Source organism: Mustela nivalis (genome assembly GCF_964662115.1).
Source record: "Mustela nivalis genome assembly, chromosome: 5".
Taxonomy (NCBI): Eukaryota; Metazoa; Chordata; class Mammalia; order Carnivora; family Mustelidae; genus Mustela; species Mustela nivalis.
Window position 1 is genome coordinate 154624506 of NC_139024.1, and position 17563 is coordinate 154642068.

At 39.4% G+C, this 17563-nt stretch overlaps 1 protein-coding gene across 1 annotated transcript in view; it reads right to left on the bottom strand.

Moving 5' to 3' along the window:
- The window catches only part of RIPOR2 (RHO family interacting cell polarization regulator 2), a 202390-nt gene extending 185558 nt beyond the window's left edge, over nucleotides 1-16832 (bottom strand). Inside the window, exon 1 of the mRNA XM_082731473.1 lies at nucleotides 16764-16832. The gene's annotated coding sequence lies outside the window, so the exon portion shown is untranslated. The remainder of the gene's footprint in view (nucleotides 1-16763) is intronic.
- Between the last annotated feature and the right edge of the window lie 731 nt (nucleotides 16833-17563).

A 17563-nucleotide genomic window follows, 5' to 3' on the forward strand; every position in this document is an offset into this window, starting at 1 on the left:
TCATTTTTGATGTTTGTTTCCTTACTATACCTGAGAAATAAGAATATGCCCACGTAATAAAGCAATTTATTCTCAGATGCACAGTCTAATTAGAACGATACTAGAGGGGCACCTGGGTGGCTCAGTGGAATAAGCCTCTGCCTTCCACTCAGGTCATGATCTCAGGGTCCTGGGACTGAGCCCTGCATTGGGCTCTCTGCTCAGTGGGAAGCCTGCTTCCCTCTCTCTCTCTGCCTGTCTCTCTGCCTACTTGTGATCTCTCTGTCAAATAAATAAATAAAATCTTAAAAAAAAAAAAAAAAGAAAAAGAAAAAAGAACAATGCTAGAATTTTTTTTCTTTTTTCTCTACATTTGCACTTCCCAGGCCCCTCTACTTACCCCATGGAAAAATAAAGACTATACTTGGCCTAATGTCCCTATTTAGGGAAGAATAATTAGTCAAAGATATTGTTTTTAAGTCTACTTTGTTTGTACTTTGTTTTTAAGTATAATCATATGGTGGTTGGAATTAAAGTTAGATGTGCCAAAACCAACTATTTTAAATAGGCGGGAAGAACAAACTCTTGTTTTTAATATTAAATACATACAGGACTAAATATTATTAGGCAGGAATAATACTAAGTGCTTAACATGAACTAGTTAATTTTATCCTCACAATACTCTAATGAGATAGCTGCTATTAATGATCTCAGTTTTGAGAGAAGGTAACTAAGACTTTGTAGGGTCAGATGACTTGCCCAAGGTCACCCCACTGGACAGCAGTATCCTCCCCAGCTCTCTACCACACAGCCAGAGCTGGGCTGCGCCATCCTGGGAGGCCCCAAGGAGAAGCTTCTCCCCCACTTTGGGGGCAAAGTCTGAAAAGCCAGGAAGCTGGCTCTCATTAGACTTTGAATCTGCACCTTGATCTTGGGGTTTACAACCTCCTGAGAAGTAAATTTCTATTATTCATAAGCAAAAAAAAAATTTTTTTTAAATAAAAGTCCTCTCAAAACCATCAAAAGTCTACCAATGTTAAAAGTACACAAATGCTCAGTTAAACCACCCGCTGAGATCTAGTCTCTGTGCTGCCACTGATCAGAGCGGAGCATCTCCCACATTCAATTCCAAACAACAACCTCTCTGGAAATCATCATTGCAATGTCCTATGGGAAGGAGATGGCGGTGAAATGGGGCAGAAAAGTGAAGATCCAGAGATAAGGCTTTGTCACTGTGTTTCATCGGACATGGATTATGAAGACAGACATTTCTGGTAAAGGGAATTTCACTTTCTTGAGCTACAACCTGGTTACTTAGACCGGACAGATAATTTTAGTCAGACAGACAAATACAAAGCATATGCAAACATTTGTATTTCTACAGCATCAGGGTGACTCATGTTATCTATGACCCGGGAATCCACTCTATAGACCTGAGTCCAAATGTCACTCCACCCACAGATGTGAGTAGCTTTTCCCCTTCCTACTCGCGCTAATGTCCTCCACTGACGTCCCCCCACGGGGGAAGAACATAATTTGAAGCAGGGCCTCCATCCCTTCTCATCTCAACATGGTTCGCTAACTGGTCTCCCTGCTTCCAGTCTCATCTCCAAACCATGATACCATCAGATCACTCTTCCTAAACCATAATGTGTGGTGTTCACAAAACTGTCACTTCCTGATTCTTCTCTGTCTCCCTCTAAGATAATAATAAAACCAGTACCGAGTGGCTCCCCTGGACGGGTACCGTCAGTACCGAGAGAAACATGTGCCCATTATGTACACACAGAAGAGTGGCTTGCAATGACTTTAAAAGGCAGCATATTCAGTAGCCAAGTGTCATGTAATCAAGTAACCACTACACCTGGTTCTTCTCCAAGTGCTTGAGAGTTCAACCTCTTTAACACCTCTTGAATCTGTATTCTCTTCTCAATCCGAACTGTCACTCTTGCCTTCCTAGATCCCTGTGATGGTTCTCAAACTGGTCTCCAGAATCCACATTCCTGTTTCCCTTCCCACCACACAGACACACAACCGAACCTCCCCAGGACACCTCTGACCACATCCTTGTTCCTCACTGGACTCCTTCATTGGGCTCCTCATCCCTTCTGGATAAGATCCAAGCCATGGGACGCCTGGGTGGCTCAGTTGGTTAAGCGGCTGCCTTCGGCTCAGGTCATGATCCCAGCGTCCTAGGATCGAGTCCCACATTGGGCTCCTTGCTCGGCAGGGAGCCTGCTTCTCCCTCTGCCTCTGCCTGCCATTCTGTCTGCCTGTGCTCACTCTCTCTCCCTCTCTCTCTGACAAATAAATAAAATCTTAAAAAAAAAAAAAATCCAAGCCATGTGTGGGACACACACACCATGCAGTCCACGGTCTGGCTTGCCCGAGCACGCCAGCTGTGATCCCCTATCCTGTGCTGTCCTCTCTCAGCTCAGCATCTCTCTGTCTCTGCTGGTCAGTGTCCACTCATACTTCAAAACTGAGCTCCGTGTCTCACCCAGTCATCCTTCTCTGACCCCATCTCTATCCCATTGCCTCCGGAACACATGGGTATCATAACACTTAGCATTCTGTATTATAATTGTTTTTCTCTTCCAGTGGACAGACTATAGCTCTGAAGATAATCATTCCATCTCTGTTTCTCTAGAATTTAGAATAGTGCTGCTCAATAAACGATAAATGAATCCATAATGAATAACATTCATCTCAAGGAATTATTTTTTAATCTCAGGTCAGTCTTTCCAAAAGGATTATTAGAACCCTATGAAGAAGCTAAATAATGTCAACGAGGCTAAAAGAAAGGAAACACACCAGCCATCTGATGTAGTAAGTAATTAAACACATGTAGGTGCATCAGAGAACATAGAACTTCAAAGTGAAAACAGTCATGCTTTAATGATGAGACAAACAAAGCCTATAGAAGTCAATTAATTGCTTCTAATAAGTGGTAGGAGGAGAACCTGAATTCCACAGACATGATTTCTTCTACGGTGCTGCCTTTAACCGATGGGAAATTTTGGCCAGTCCTTACAGGATATCATTACAAAAACTTATCTTGAGGACTGGTTTGTTATCCCATAAATTTATAATGAGTTTGTAATACTCAACAAATGCAGATAAGTAAACTATTACAATAATTTCCTCCTGAGTATGATGGCATGTGCATTCCCTGTCTGCAGAAAGGCAGTCCCTGCTCTTTGTCCACAAAGTACTCCTGGGAGGGGTGAAAAGAAGGATGATCATGAAGCAGATGGTACTGTTACTTGCTTATAAAGACAATATGACAGAGGCTGAGTCACCACATGTACTCAGGATAAAATAAATGCTGTATGCAATTACAGAATCTTATAAAAGCAAAATTAAAATACCTATAGGATATTAACATTTCAAATAATAAAACTATGCTTCCCATATGAAAAAATGGATAGATCATCCATATTGTTTTCCTAAGGGGTTATGAGTTCTATGAATTATGCAGCTTGATTGCATCCCAAGTATGGCTTACACCAATATGCTAGCTTTACTACCATGGCTGAAGGTGTTAAGACAGCTATTTGCTTTTATTTGCTTTTTTATAAATTAAAAAAAATCCATTTCGGGGCGCCTGGGTGGCTCAGTGGGTTAAAACCTCTGCCTTCGGCTCAGGTCATGATCCCAGGGTCCTGGGATGGAGCCCCACATCGGGCTCTCTGCTCAGCAGGGAGCCTGCTTCCCTTCCTCTCTCTCTGCCTGCCTCTCTGCCTACTTGTGATCTTTGTCTGTCAAATAAATAAGTAAAATCTTTTTTAAAAAATCCATTTACATTCCATATTCACACTTTTTGCGAATGGCTCTATGAATTTTAACACATGTGGAATTTTGTGCAACCACCACCACAATGCATGTACAGAGCTCTTATCACCCCCAAACTCACTCATGTTGTCCCATTTCAGTCAAAAACCCTCCCCCAGCCCAACCCCTGACAACCACTGATCTGTTCTCCTCCCTTACAGTTCTGTCTTTTCCAGAATGCCATAATAATAGAATCACATAATACGTCACCTTTTGAAACCGTCTTCCTTCACTTAGGACGATGTCTCTGAGATTTATCCATGCTGTTGTATGTAACAATATTTACTTTTTTTTTGTATTCTATGGCCTATTCATCCATTCACCTGTTGACTAATGTTTGAGTTGATGTGATAATTATGACTAGAGCTGCTATTATCTGTGTACAGTTCTGGTGCGAATAAAAGTTTAATTTCTCTAGGTCGAATACCCAGAAATGGAATTCCTCGGTCATCCGATAATGCATATTTAAAGAAACAGTCAAACTGTTTTCCACACCACTTTGAATTCCCAACGATTTGTGAGAGGTCCTATTCATATGCATCCTTACCATAACTAGATATTGCCAATTTTTCAAAGCTTTGTTATTTCACTGTGGTTTTAATCAATCTGCATTTCCTAATGGCTACTGATATGAGTACATCATTTTTTTTTAAGATTTTATTTATTTATTTGACAGACAGAGATCACAAGTAGGCAGAGAGGCAGGCAGAGAGAGAGGAGGAAGCAGGCTCCCTGCTGAGCAGAGAGCCCAATGTGGGGCTCAATCCCAAGACCCTGAGATCAAGACCTGGGCCGAAGGCAGAGGCTTAACCCTCTGAGCCACCCAGGCGCCCATCATGTACAATGATGTACACCCAGGCATACATCATTTCTTAAGTTTATTTGCATCTGTATGTCTTCATTGGCGAAGCACATATCCAAATGTTCTGCCCAGCTATTATTGGGCTGTTGTTTCCTGACACTGATTTTTGAGAGATCATTATAATTTCTGATACAAGCGGTTAGTCAGATTTTTTTTTATTATTAATTTTTTATTTTTTATAAACATATATTTTTATCCCCAGGGGTACAGGTCTGTGAATCACCAGGTTTACACACTTCACAGCACTCACCCAAGCACATACCCTCCCCAATGTCCATAATCCCACCCCCTTCTCCCAAACCCCCTCCCCCCAGCAACCCTCAGTTTGTTTTGTGAGATTGTCAGAGAACAAATAATCCAATCAAGAAATGGGCAGAGGACATGAGCAGACATTTCTGCAAAGAAGACATCCAGATGGCCAACAGACACATGAAAAAGTGCTCCATATCACTCGGCATCAGGGAAATACAAATCAAAACCACAATGCGATATCACCTCACACCAGTCAGAATGGCTAAAATCAACAAGTCAGGAAATGACAGATGCTGGCGAGGATTCGGAGAAAGGGGAAACCTCCTACACTGTTGGTGGGAATGCAAGCTGGTGCAGCCACTCTGGAAAACAGCATGGAGGTTCCTCAAAATGTTGAAAATAGTCAGATATTTGATTTGCAAATATTTTCTCACAGTCTTTAGTTTGTCTTTTTATTTTCTTAACAGTGACTTTTATAGAGAACAAAACATATTTTTGACAAAGTCTAATACATTAAACTTTTCTCTATGGATTGTGCTCTTGGTATTATAGATAAGAAGGTTTTCCCTAACTGAACGTTACGAGATTTTCTCCTACACTTTCCTCTAAAATTTTATAGTTTTACATTTGCATTTAGGTCTTTGATCCATTTTGGCTTATTTTTTGGTATACAATGTGAGGTCTAAATCAAGATTTATTTTTTTGCATATGAATGTCCAACTGCTCTAATAATATTTATTGAAAAGCTATCTTTTTCTGTTGAATTGTTTTTGCACCTTTGTCAGAAATCAATTGTTTATATTTGTGTGGATCTATTTCTGGATTCTCTACTCTGTTCCATTGATCTAGTGTTTATCCTTTTGTCGATATCATGCTGTCTTGATTACTGTAGCTTTATACCACGTCTTAAAATACGGTAGTGTGGTCCCTCCAAATTTATTCTTTTCCAAAATTGTTTTGGCTATTCTAGTTCCTTTGTTTTTCCTTATAAATCTTATAGTTGGCTGTCTATATGTACAAAAAACTCTGCCAGGATTTTGATGGGCATTGCATTGAACCTATAGATGTATTTAGAGATAATTAAATACTAACTATAATGACACTCTCTTAATAAATCAAAGAAACTACAAGAGAAATGAGAAAAGAGTGATAAAATGAAAACAAAAACTCAACATATAAAACCCATGGAATGTTACTTGCTTAGTAAAGGCCATGCTCAGAGGAAAACTGATAGCTCTAACATTTATATAAAAAAGAAGAGACATCAGTAGAGAGAATCTATGAAACCAAAAGTTGGTTCTTTGAAAAGATCAACAAAATTGACAACCTTTAGCTAGAAAAAGAATTAAAAAAGACACAGAAACCTAAAATCATAAACAAAACAGGCACATAACTACCCATCTTAAAGAAATAAAAACAATTATAAGATAAAACTATGAACAATTATACAATAACAAATTTAAAAACTTAGTGGAATGGACAATTCCCAGGAACAAGCAAATTGCTTAAACCAACTTAAAAAGAAAATAGAAAACATCATCATTCTCAAACTCTCCAAAAACAGAGAGAAACACTTCCTAATTCATGCCGAGGTCAATATTACCCTGATACCAAACCAGGTAGGTGAAGGGAATTAAGAGGCACAAACTGCCAGCTGTTAAAAAAAAAAAAAAAAAAATGTCATACCGATGAGAAGTACAGCATAGGTTGTATAGTAAATAATACGGTAATAATGTTGTATGATGACAGATAGTAACTATATTTATCTTGGTGAGCACTAAATAATGTACAGAATCATCAAACCATTCTATCAGACACCTGAGACTAATATAACATGTGTCAACTATTCTTCAAAAATAAATTTAAAAAAGATGTTACAATAAAAGAAAATTATAGACCAGTATTCCTTATGAACACAGATGTAAAAATCCTCAACAAAACATCAGCAAAAAATATTCAACAGTATATTAAAATGATTATATACCAGGTGTGATTCAGGAATGCAAAAGAGTGGTTCAACATAAAGCAATCCATAAGTAAATTTCACCACATTAATAGAATAAAGTGGGGGGGGACATAATCATCTCAAATGATGCAGAAAAGGCATTTTACAAAATTCAGTATCCCTTCATGATAAACACACACAGTAAAGTAGGAATAAAAGGGGCGCCTGGGTGGCACAGTGGGTTAAGCCGCTGCCTTGGCTCAGGTCATGATCTCAGGGTCCTGGGATCGAGTCCCGCATTGGGCTCTCTGCTCAGCAGGGAGCCTGCTTCCTCCTCTCTCTCTCTCTCTCTCTGCCTGCCTCTCTGCCTACTTGTGATCCCTCTCTGTCAAATAAATAAATAAAATCTTTAAAAAAAAAAAAAAAAGAAAGTAGGAATAAAAGGAAATCTCCTCAACATGATAAAGGCTATATACAAAAAATCCATAGATAACATCATGCTCTGCGGTGAAAGAATGACAGCTTTCCTCCTAAGATCACGAAAAAGACAAGGACGCTTGCCTTCACCAGTGCTATTAAAAATTGAGCTGTAAGCTCTAATCCAAGAAAGTAGGCAAGGAAAATAAATAAAAGGCATTTAATTGGAAAAAAGAAGTAAACCCTTCTCTATTTGCAAATGACATGACCCTATAAATAGAAAACCAAAGAATATACAAGAAAGCTAATACATTAAGTAAATTAAGTAAAGTGGCAAGGTACAAGATCAACAAACAAAAATCAGTTGTGAGTTAAGAGCAATCAAGAAAAGGAAATTGAGAAAATAATTCCATTTACAATAATATCCAGAAGAACAAAATACCTGGGAACAAAATTAACCAAAGAGGCAAAAGATTTATACCCCGAAAACTATCAAACATTGCTAAAGAGGGCACCTGGGTGGCTCAGTGGGTTAAAGCCTCTGCCTTCAGCTCAGGTCATGATCCCAGAGTCCCGCATTGGGCTCAGCGGGGAGCCTGCTTCCTCCTCTCTCTCTGCCTGCTTCTCCACCTACTTGTGATCCCTGTCAAATAAATAAATAAATCTTTAAAAAAAAAAAAAAACATTGCTAAAGAAGTTAGAGAAGAACTAAATACAAGACCTCCCATGTCGATGGATTGGAAGATTTATTATTTTTAAGATCTCACTCCTCTAAACAATCTTCTATAGAGAACAAGAGAACAGAATTAAGAGTCCAGAAATGAACTCAATATATCCACGGGTAACTGATTTTTGACAAGGGTGCCCATATCTTTCAACACAGAGAGAAATGTCTCCAACAAATGATACTGGGACAATTGGATTTCCACATGCAAAAAATGAATTCAGACCCTTACTTCATATCATATACAAAAATTGACTCAAAATTGATTAACAATTCAAATATACGAGCTAAATACCATCAAACTTTTCAAATAAAACATAAGAGTAAATTTTTGTGACCTTGGATTTGGCAATGCTTTCTTAAATATGACTCTAAAAGAATAGAAACAAAAGAAAAAATCAATAAATTTTGTTTTACAAAGATGATAAACTTTTGTACATCAAAGGTTATTATCAAAAAAGTGAAAAGATTGTAGTGGAAGAAATGTTTGCAAATCACACATTTGATAAGGGGTTAATATCTACAGAATATGTAAGCACCCCTACACTTCAATAAAGATACTCCAAATTAGGGGCGCCTGGGTGGCTCAGTGGGTTAAAGCCTCTGCCTTCGGCTCAGGTCATGATCCCAGGGTCCTGGGATCGAGCCCCACATGGGACTCTCTGCTCTGCAGGGAGCCTGCTTCCTCCTCTCTCTCTCTCTCTCCCTGCCTGTCTCTCTGCCTACTTGTGATCTCTGTCTCTCAAATAAATAAATAAATAAAAATTAAAAAAAAAAAAAAGATACTCCAAATTAAAAATGAGCAAAAAACTTGAATAGATGTTTATGCAAAGAAAATATACAAGTAGTTAATAAGGACATAAAAAATGGTCAACATCATTAGTCATTTGGAAATGCAAACCAAAGCCATAATAAGATATCATTTTATACCTACTAGGATAGATATAATCCAAAAAGTGAAAAAAAAACCCAAAAATGGAAATAAGTATTTGTAAAGATGTAGAGAAATTGGAATCCTTGTATGTTCCTGGTAAGAAGGTGAAATGTTGAAACCACTGTGGAAAACAGTGTGTCGGTTTCTTTAAAGTTGAATGTAGAATTACTTTAGGATCCAGCAATTCCAGTCCTACGTATATGTCCCAGAAAACTGAAAACAGGGACTCAGATATTTACATACTAGTGTTCACTGAAGCATTATACACAATAGTTAAAGGTTGGACATAACTCAGTTGCCCAACAACAAAAGAATGGATAAACAAAACGTGATATAGCCACACAACAGAATATTATTCAGCCATAAAAAAATAATGAAATTCTGATACAACCTAAAAGAACTTTAAAGCCATTATGCAAAGTGGAATACACTTGACAAAAAGGATAAATATTGTATGACTGCTCTTACAAGAAATATCTACAATAAGCAAATGCATAGAGACAAAAAGTAGACTAGATAATACCAGGGATAGAAGGTAGGATAAATGGGGAATTATTGCTTAATGGGTGGAGTTTATGTTTGGGATGAAAAAAAAAAGTTTTGGAAATAGATAGCAGTGATGGTTTTACAACACTGTGAATATAATTAATGCCACTGAACTGCACATTTAAAATGGTTACAATGGCACATTTTATTATATATATTTTACCAATCCCCTCCCCCTAATTATACTGCTTCATTACCAAGTATGCTTTACACCAGAAATGCAAGATTGGTTTCAAAGATAAAAACCAATTATTAATAGACTAGAATATAATCATTTCAGTAGACACAGAGAAAGCACTTGATATATTGTTTAACATAAATATCCATTAAACTGTATTTGTAACTGAATTCTAAAATCCACACTTTTAAAAAAAATTTCTAAGTTAGCCCAAGTTCAAGATAATATAATTAAAATAATGTATCATCATATTGCAATGTTTTTAATGTAAGATGATTCTATTGAAGATGAAATCTTCCCAAATGTAAGATGCATAGTTACAGATTTTAGTTTTGTAAATCCTATGGGACTTTCTACATAGACTGTCATGGTGTCTGAAATAAAGATATTTTATGACTTCCTTTCAGTCTACATTGATTTATTTAGTTTTCTTGCCTTCCTCCACTGACTACAAATTTCAGCATGATGCAGTCATTCTTATCTTCCTTAAGCATTGTAGAAGAAATTATCCACTCTTTCTCTATCAAGTGTGTTGTTAGCTGTGGATTTTTACAGATGCCCTTAATGAGGTTAGGAAAATTCTCTTTTACTCCTAGTTTGCTAAGAGTTTTTGTTTTTGCTTTGGTTTTTATTTTACCAGAAGTATATGTTGAATTTTATCAATTGCTTTTTCTGCATCAGTTAATATAATCATTTGGGTTTTTTTCTTTATCTGTTAATATGATGGATTAGACTAATTTTGAATATTGAACCATTACATTCCTGGGATAAACCCCCACTTGGTTGTTTTGTATTATTCTTTCTACATATTCCTTGATGTAATTTGCCAGTATTTCATTAAGAATTTTGCTCCTATGTTTATGAGAAGTACTAATATACACTCTCTTGCATAGCCTTTGTCAGTTTTTGGTAGCAAAATCTTAAGAGTTGTACTGTTTCCTCCTCCACTATTTCTGAAAAAGAATATGTTAAATCAGTGTTATTTCTTCATTCAGTGTTTGGTAGAATTTGCCAGTGAAATAATCTAGGCCTTGATTTTCTTTTTTTGGAAGATTTTAACTTACAAAGAAACTTATAGAAGTACAGATATGGGGATGTCCGTATTTTTGGTATTTTGGTATTTGTGGCTTTCAAAGAATTGGGAAATTTCATCTAAGTTTTTAAAAATTTCTGTACATAGAATTACTTATAATATTCCTTTGTTATTGGTATTTTTAACACTTGTGAGATCTTCAGTGAGCGCTCTCACTGCTGATACTGGTATTTGTCTTTTTTTTTCTTGGTGATGTTGTTTCATTGTTTTTCCTCTATTGCTTTTCTTCTCTTCATTTCACGGACTTCTGCTCTTGTCTTAATTGTTTCCTTTCCACCGCTTGCTTTGGTTTATTTTGCTCATTTGTTCTAGTTTCCTAAAGTGAGAACTTTCCTCTTTTTTAATATGTATGTTTAATGCTACAAATTTCCCTCTAATCTCTTCTTTAGTATCCCACAAATTTTGATACTTGTTTTCTTTTCTTAGCTTAAAATATTTTCTAATTTCATATGATATTTCCTCTTTGGCTCACAGATTACTTAGCAATATGTTTTTCAGTTTTCAAGTATTTGGAGATTTTCCAGGTATATTTCTCTTGATTTCTAGTCTGATCCCAATAGTTAAAATTTGTTAAGGTTTGTTTTATGACCCAGGACATAGTCTCTCTTGGTCGATGTTTGTTCTTGAAAAGAATGCATGTTCTGCTATTTTCAGGTGGGATTTTCCATTAAATGTCTTTCAGATCCAGTTGATTTATGCTTAGTTTTTCCATATCCTTGCTAAATTTTCTCTGTTCTTATTCTAGCAGTTACTGAGAAAGGAGTGTTGAAGTCTCCAACTGTCATTCTGACTTTCCATTTTCTTTAAGTTCTATTAAATTTTTGTTTCATAAATTTGAGAGTCTGCTGTTATACAGAAACAAATTTAGGATTCTTACATCTTCTTGGTAAATTGACATAATGTGCTTCTGTATCCCTGGTACTTATTGCTCTGAAGCCAATTCCATTGTTAATATAGCCATTTAAGCTTTCTTGGACTGGTGTTTGCATGGTATATTTTTTTCCATTCTTTTACTTCTAACTTATCTATATCATTAAGTTTAAAGTGGATTTCTTGGGGCGCCTGGGTGGCTCAGTGGTTTGGGCTGCTGCTTTCGGCTCGGGTCATGATCTCAGGGTCCTGGGATCAAGCCCCGCATCGGGCTCTCTGCTCCGCAGGAAGCCTGCTTCTCTCTCTCTCTCTCTCTCTCTCTCTCTCTCTCTCTGCCTGCCTCTCTGCCTGCTTGTGATCTCTGTCAAATAAATAAATAAAATCTTTAAAAAAAATAAAATAAAATAAAGTGGATTTCTTGTAGACAGCATAGAGTGGGTCTTATTCTTTTATACATTATGATAATCTCTCTTCCAACTGGCGTGTTTTGACTATCTTAATTTCTTTAAGGGATAAGTACTTTATTATATCTCAAAATGTTGCTGATCATGAATTCAGATGGAGTTTGGATGATGATCTTTCTGTTCCATATTCTGCTGACTGGGATTAGTTAATGCTATTTTATATATGTATATATATAATTTTATTAGGGTATCATTTGCATAAAGTAAAATTTAGTTTCAGTGAGTTTTGACATAGGTCTGTGATATGGACCCACTGCCACAATCAAGTTAGAGGACATTTCCATAAGGACATTTCCAAATTTCCCTCATGATCCACTTTCAGCTGACAGCAGCAGGACTGGTCTGAAGGTCCAAGTGAAAGCCTTCACTCACATGTCTGTAGAACATTTATTTTTAATGTAATTATTTATGTCCTCCATTTTACTATGTTTTCTGTTTATCTCTTTCTCATTCTTCTGCCTTCCTATTACTCTTCCTTCCTTTAAATTAATTTTTTTAGTATATCATTTAGTTTACCTGTTGACTTTCTTCAGTTTTATTATAATATAATTACAATATAATTGTAATACAATACAATATAATATAATTAACACACAGCACTGCATAAGTTTAAGATGTACAGCATAATCACTTGGCTATATATTTTGCGAAATGATCACCACAATAAGTTTAGTTAACATCCATCATCTCATATACATACAAAAAACTAAAGAAAAAACTTTTTTCCTTGTGATGAGAACTGTTAGGATTTACTATCTTAGCAACTCTCAGCTACACTATAAAGCAGTATTAAATATGACCATTGTGTTATATGCTACATCCCCAGGATTTGTTACTGGAAATTTGCACCTTTTGACTATCTTCATCAAATTCTCCAACCCTGCTCCCTGCCTCTAGTAACTGTAATCTGATCTTTTTCTGTGAGGTTTTTTTTTTTTAGATTTGACATATATGTGAGATAATATGATATTTGTCTTCTGTCTGACTTAATTCACCTAACATAGTGCCTTTCAGGTCCAGCCAATGCTGTCACAAATAGCAAGATTTCCTTTTTAATGACTGAATAATATTCCACTGGTATTCTATAATACCACATTTTACCCATTCAACCATAGTTGGACACTTACGTTGCTTCCTGTTTGGTCTGGGCTATTATAAAGAAGCTGCAGTGAAACTGGAGGGGTATATCTTTTCATGTTAGTGCTTTCTTAGAATCTGGGACATCAGAGTCACACAGAACTGTTTAACAAGTCAATAAAACAGTCAGGCCAACAGCTCCAAGGCTCCTTCTGGTTCCAGTTCATTGATTCTAACTGAGGAAAAATGAAAAAACTGTCCTTTTTAATAAAATGGTCCCAACGATACCTACCTCAGGGAGCTGCTGGGAATATAAATAAAGCTATCCAAAATCTAGGAACTCTTTTTTTGTTGGTCTTCCTGGATAAAAATGACTCTTCTGCCAAGTTCAGAGTCACTGCAGACGTTTCAGAGAGGCTTTTTTCAATGTGTATGGGTTGGGGGAGGCATGAAGGACGGGACAGGAGGGTCAAACATTAAAAATACTATTTAAAGATGAGGAAGGAGAGGGCGCTGATGGCAAGGGCCAAACCTGAATGCAACGCAGTTAAAAAGTAATGCTGAGAATTAAGAAAAGCTTTCTACTTGTTCTGAAGTCCCATTCTGGTTCTCTCAGCTCATTGCCATTTTTTTTTTTAACCATAATTGATGGCAAACTAGACTGTAGTCTTTTAAAACTTACGGGTGTAGGGACAATGTGTACAACTAGTTATTAGTTTCCTAGGGCTGCTGAAACAAGTTCTCACAAACCAGGCAGCTTAAAATAACAGAAATGATGCATCCCCTCACCATTCTAGAAGCCAGGAGTCTGAAATCAAGGTGTCAGCAGGGCTGGCTCCCACTGGGAGCTGTAAAGGCGTGTCTGTGCCTTTCTCCTAGCTTCTGCAGATTTATCATTTTGGTCTCCCTCCGGCTCTGTCTTCACACCACCTTCACTCTGTGTCTCCTCTGTGTCTACGTCTGTGCCTTTGCCTCAAAAATCCTTGGCCATTGTATTAGGGTACACCCAGATAATTCAGGATGATCTCAAGATCCTTAATTATGTCTACAAAGATCCTCTTCTTCCCCAAACTAGATCAACATTCAGAGGCTCCCATAGACATACCTTTTGGGGGTTAAGGGCAATCATCAGCCCACCATAGCTTGTTTGTGAGATTTTTGTTTTGGAAGAAGCCTACAACAACAGAAGTATAAACTGAAAGGAGACAAAAGCTAAAAATAAAAATGTTAAGTTTACTGGGCCAGTTTCAAATTAACAGATGGAAGTGACTTGTGGTATCTTCTTCAAAACTTTGTGGCAGCATTTTTAAAAACTGACCCAAGCTAGGAACACTCCTGAAATGGTTACCATACACTTAACCACTAAAGCCGTGGTTAATTTCCTTCCTAATTTCTAGTCATGGAACTTAAAGGAAACAAACATTCTCAATTATACTGACATTTCTAATTATGTGAGAGGAAAAAAAGCATAAATAAGCAGCCTAACAGAGCTTGAGGTGCCATGTGCTAAATTTAGATTCTGTTTCCAGGGGTGCCTGGGTGGCTCAGTTAGTTAAGCATCTGCCTTCGGCTTAGGTCATGATCCTGGGGCTCTGGGATTGAGCCCTCCATCAGGCTCCTTGCTCAGTGCAGAACCTGCTTCTCCCTCTCCCACTCCACCTGCTTGTGCTCTCTCGCTCTCTCTCATCCATGCTCTGTCAAATAAATAAATAAAATCTTTAAAAAAATACATATTTCAAAAAACCTTCTGTTTCCAGTAAGGTGATGGGCTGAACACCTGAATGAATTCTCTTGTTAAAAACAACTAAAAATCTGACAATCTTAAGAGAGTCAATAACCTGTCACAAAAGTAAGGAATTCTCAAGTCAGGGATTGAATACAGATAAGACTGTAGCCAGCCTTTTCCCAAACAAGGAGGATGGAGACAGACACCGAAGTTTGCATTCAAGGCCTCAAATGGCTCATGAGACACAGCCCAGAGTCTCCCCAGCTGAGGAGTCTAACGAAGATCTTCCCCCCAAAAGCGATCCCAGTGGCTAAAACCATCAATTTAAGAATGAATGTAGACAGGGTGTCTGGGTGACTCAGTGGGTTAAAGCCTCTGCCTTCGGCTCAGGTCATGATCTCAGGGTCCTGGGATCGAGTCCCGCATCGGGCTCTCTGTTCAGCAGGAAGCCTGCTTGCCTCTCTCTCTCTCTCTGCCTGCCTCTCTGCCTACTTGTGATCTCTGTCAAATAAATACATAAAATCTTTAAAAAAAAATGAATGTAGACATAAATTGGTTTTGCTCCTCAATCTCCCACTTCTCCCATCTCAACCCCAGCTCAAGATGAGCAAGAAAATTTATTAGATCAAATTTTAATGCTAAGTAGGAAAGAGGAAAAAAAAAAAAAAAAAAAAAAACAGAAGCTAGCCTTCACGAGTGTTTTCAGCCTGAATTCACACCGGCTGGGGGAACTGGGCCATCCTCTTGCTGAACATTTAGGTAAGAATAACCTAGAGGAGTAGATCCCACAGACCGGGGAGAGGGAAATGCAGATCCTGTCTGGAGGGCTCCACCTCTAACTCAGCTAATGATAATTTCTGCAGGCAAAGTTCCAACGCATCAAGCTACAGATTGTACTCCATTATTAAAGTACCATAAACAAGGGTCAACAAAGCAAAAGAAACAAAAAACAAAGCAAAAAAACAAAAACAAAACCAGATTGCATGAGAAAGTCCACAGTGTTACCCTTAATCCAATTATGGCCTGAGGCCTGAAATAAGTGTTCACGTATTTATACATCAGCAATGTATATATAAAAGTGATCAAGCAAACTCTAAGCAGAGAATACGGACACAGCCATATTAACAATAAAGAAAACGTGTCGTAATAACAAGCATTGCCAAAGAGAGCCATTTCATAAAGATAAAGAGAACAATTCATCAGAAACCATAATTTTACTTTTTGAAGATACTTTTTTACTTATTTGAGAGACAGCAAGCGACAAAGCCAGAGACAGACCATGAGCTGGGGTGCGGACGGAGGGAGAAGCCGACTCCCCCCTGAGCAGGGACCCCCCTTCCCCCCACCCAGCGCTCCAGCCCAGGACCCCCGCGTCACGACCAGAGCGGAAAACAGACGCTTCACCGACGGAGCCCCCCGGGCGCCCCAGAAACGCCCGTGATTTTCGGTTTACATGCACCACTAACAGCCTCAAGACATACTGGCGACACTAAAAGGAGTCACGGGCGAATTCAAAATCACAGATTTTAAAATGCTCCCCTCAGTAACTGAAAGCAGCAGCAGATTAAAACGTATTTTAATCCGTCTCAGGAGGGCGCAGCAGACGCGCCCCCACGCGGGCCTCGTCGCGGGAAGCGAGGGAGGGTTCCTGGAGGCAGCGGCCGCCAGGCTCGTGCCGGAGAAGCCGGCGCCGCGGGAGCGCGGCTGCAGGCCGAGGGGCGCGAGGGAGGCAGAGAGCCCAGGGACCAGGAAACAGCATCCTCCCGAGGAGCCAGGCTCCGCGTGGGAAAAGGGAGTCCCGTCTCCGCGCAGCCCGGGCGCGAGCATGGAGAACTCGGGAAGGCTCCTCCTCGTCCCATTACCTCGGGAAAGGCTCCTCCGCGGCGCGTCACGCGCGGCAGGCGACATGGAGACGTCTGCGAGCCCGCCTGCACCGCCTCGCCGAGGCCCGCCATCCGCGGCCGGGCTCGAGCGCCTCACGCCGAGTAGGGCGCGCCGCTCGGTGCGTCCCTCGTCGCCCCGCGCGCAGCCGCTGTGCCTACCCGCGCGCGCCCTCGCAGCCCCGCGTGCGCTCGCCCCGCCCTGCGCGCCCGGCCCCGCGCGCCCGAGGGCTACTCGCGCGCTCGCCTCCCGTCCCGCGTCCTCGCCCCGCGCGCGCCCCCGCTGCCGCGCGCGCCCTCGCCGCCCGCCCCTTGTCCTCACCCCGAGCGCTGGGCCCCTATCCCGCCCTGGAGAGAGGGCAGCACCTTCCCTAGGCTCTAAGTGGCCTTAGAGAGAATGTTGTATTGAGATGGGTCGTTCCAAACTAACTTGAGCCGTTGTCAAAGGAACAGTAGCCCCCAAAGGTACGAATAAATGTTGGCACATGTCAAGAGAAAAAAAAAAAAGTAATGATGAAGACGGTTTGAATCAAAACTACCAAACCTCCCCCAATGAAGATTGTCCCCGTGCGCGCGCGCGCGCGCACACACACACACACACACACACACACACACAAAAGGTCAATAAGCGCATGAAAAAGTGCCCAACATTATCATTAGGCATCAGAGAAACGTAAATTAAAACCAAAAATGAGTAGGAAACATTAGCATTAAGAATGACACATGTATTTCTACTTCTGGTCAAGGTAGAATAACAGGGGTCAGACTTACTTCCCTGTTTT